At 46.3% G+C, this 2500-nt stretch overlaps 3 non-coding genes and 2 pseudogenes across 3 annotated transcripts in view; all 5 read left to right on the top strand.

Moving 5' to 3' along the window:
• Positions 1–177: 177 nt before the first annotated feature.
• Positions 178–296, top strand: LOC138253511 (5S ribosomal RNA). The gene has a single exon (XR_011196200.1). It is a non-coding gene; the product is annotated as a 5S ribosomal RNA (ribosomal RNA).
• Positions 297–742: 446 nt separating this feature from the next.
• Positions 743–861, top strand: LOC138251325 (5S ribosomal RNA; annotated as a pseudogene).
• A 446-nt stretch (positions 862–1307) lies between these two features.
• On the top strand, positions 1308–1416 carry LOC138251931 (5S ribosomal RNA; annotated as a pseudogene).
• Positions 1417–1862: 446 nt separating this feature from the next.
• On the top strand, positions 1863–1981 carry LOC138252796 (5S ribosomal RNA). Its single transcript, XR_011195517.1, has one exon. It is a non-coding gene; the product is annotated as a 5S ribosomal RNA (ribosomal RNA).
• A 442-nt stretch (positions 1982–2423) lies between these two features.
• Positions 2424–2500, top strand: part of LOC138253742 (5S ribosomal RNA) — a 119-nt gene continuing 42 nt past the window's right edge. Inside the window, exon 1 of the ribosomal RNA XR_011196425.1 lies at positions 2424–2500. This exon is cut by the window's right edge and continues 42 nt beyond it. This is a non-coding gene — a ribosomal RNA (5S ribosomal RNA).

Below are 2500 nucleotides of genomic sequence, written 5' to 3'. Positions count from 1 at the left end.
AGTGCAGATGAAGCGATTGTGAAGCTGGTGCAAAACAGGGTGTGCGATTTGCCCTCTGTAAGAAGTTTGTGAAGGAGGGCAGTTTGTGAACAGTAGAGTGCAGGTGTGTTTGAGAGCAGCAGGCTCCAGACCGGCGGGCTGTCTCAACACTAGAGGCCTGAAACAGAAGTGTATTCTGCCTATGGCCATACCACCCTGAATGCGCCTGATCTTGTCTGATCTCAGAAGCTAAGCAGAGTCGGGCCTGGTTAGTACTTGGATGGGAGACTGCCTGGGAATACCAGGTGCTGTAGGCATTTTGAATCTTGCAGACAGTAGGTGGTGCACGTCTTAGAACAATTGCATAGAGTCCTCTCTAATGTTACTTTTCATTTATTATTTCTTCTACTCTTTTTTCCTTTCTTCAAATAAATAAAAAAACAGCAATAACACTAAAATACACTCTTTCTGAAGGAAAATTGAGAATTTTTCTGCACTTCACACTCACCCCAAGCTGCTGGTGGTGAGCTGGTCTGTTGCTGCTTGTGCTGGGCCCTAAAGAAAGGGCAGTCTGAGACTGTGTGTAAGTGCAGATGAAGCGATTGTGAGGCTGGTGCAAAACAGGGTGTGTGCTTGGACCTCTGTAAGAAGTTTGTGAAGGAGGGTAGTTTGTGAACAGAAGAGTGCACGTGTGTTTGAGAGCAGCAGGCTCCAGACCGGCGGGCAGTCTCAACACAAGAGACCTGAAACAGGAGTGTGTTCTGCCTACGGCCATACCACCCTGAATGTGCCTGATCTTGTCTGATTTCGGAAGCTAAACAGGATCGGGCATGGTTAGTACTTGGAAGGGAGACTGTCTGGGAATGCCAGGTGCTGTAGGCATTTTGCCTCTTGCAGACAGTAGGTGCTGCACGTCTTAGAACAATTGCACAGATTCCTCTCTAATGTTAATTTTCATTTATTATTTCTTCTACTCTTTTTTCCTTTCTTAAAATAAATTAAAAAACAGCAATAAAACTAAAATACACTCTTTCTGAAGGAAAATTTATAATTTTTCTGCACTTCACACTCACCCCAAGCTGCTTGTGGTGAGCTGGTCTGTTGCTGCTTTTGCTGGGCCCTAAAGAAAGGGCAGTCTGAGACTGTGTATAAGTGCAGATGAAGCGATTGTGCGGCTGGTGCAAAACAGGGTGTGCGATTGGCCCTCTGTAAGAAGTTTGTGAAGGAGGGCAGTTTGTGAACAGAAGAGTGCAGGTGTGTTTGAGAGCAGCAGGCTCCAGACCGGCGGACTGTCTCAACACAAGAGGCCTGAAACAGGAGTGTGTTCTGCCTATGGCCATACTACCCTGAATGCATCTGATCTCAGAAGCTAAGCAGAGTTTTGCCTGGTTAGTACTTGGATGGGAGACTACCTGGGAATACCAGGTGCTGTAGGCATTTTGCCTCTTGCAGACAGTAGGTGGTGCACGTCTTAGAACAAATGCATAGAGTCCTCTCTAATGTTACTTTCCATTTATTATTTCTTCTACTCTTTTTTCCTTTCTTAAAATAAATAAAAAAACAGCAATAACACTAAAATACACTCTTTCTGAAGGAAAATTGAGAATCTTTCTGCACTTCACACTCACCCCAAGCTGCTGGTAGTGAGCTGGTCTGTTGCTGCTTGTGCTGGGCCCTAAAGAAAGGGCAGTCTGAGACTGTGTGTAAGTGCAGATGAAGCGATTGTGAGGCTGGTGCAAAACAGGGTGTGCGATTGGCCCTCTGTAAGAAGTTTGTGAAGGAGGGCAGTTTGTGAACAGTAGAGTGCAGGTGTGTTTGAGAGCAGCAGGCTCCAGTCCGGCGGGGTGTCTCAACACAAGAGGCCTGAAACAGGAGCGTATTCCGCCTACGGCCATACCACCCTGAATGCGCCTGATCTCGTCTGATCTCAGAAGCTAAGCAGAGTCGGGCCTGGTTAGTACTTGGATGGGAGACTGCCTGGGAATACCAGGTGCTGTAAGCATTTTGCCTCTTGCAGACAGTAGGTGGTGCACGTCTTAGAACAAATGCATAGAGTCCTCTCTAATGTTACTTTTCATTTATTATTTCTTCTACTCTTTTTTCCTTTCTTAAAATAAATAAAAAAACAGCAATAACACTAAAATTCACTCTTTCTGAAGGAAAATTGAGAATTTTTCTGCACTTTACACTCACCCCAAGCTGCTGGTGCTGAGCTGGTCTGCTGCTTGTGCTGGGCCCTAAAGAAAGGGCAGTCTGAGACTGTGTGAAGTGCAGATGAAGCGATTGTGAGGCTGGTGCAAAACAGGGTGTGCGATTTGCCCTCTGTAAGAAGTTTGTGAAGGAGGTCAGTTTGTGAACAGTAGAGTGCAGGTGTGTTTGAGAGCAGCAGGCTCCAGACCAGCGGGCTGTCTCAACACAAGAGGCCTGAAACAGAAGCATATTCTGCCTACGGCCATACCACCCTGAATGCGCCTGATCTTGTCTGATCTCAGAAGCTAAGCAGAGTTGGGTCTGGTTAGTA

The sequence above is a fragment of the Pleurodeles waltl genome, chromosome 8 (assembly GCF_031143425.1).
Source record: "Pleurodeles waltl isolate 20211129_DDA chromosome 8, aPleWal1.hap1.20221129, whole genome shotgun sequence".
NCBI lineage: Eukaryota > Metazoa > Chordata > Amphibia > Caudata > Salamandridae > Pleurodeles > Pleurodeles waltl.
Note: the sequence above shows the minus strand (reverse complement) of the source record. Positions and strands in the feature narration are given on the sequence as shown.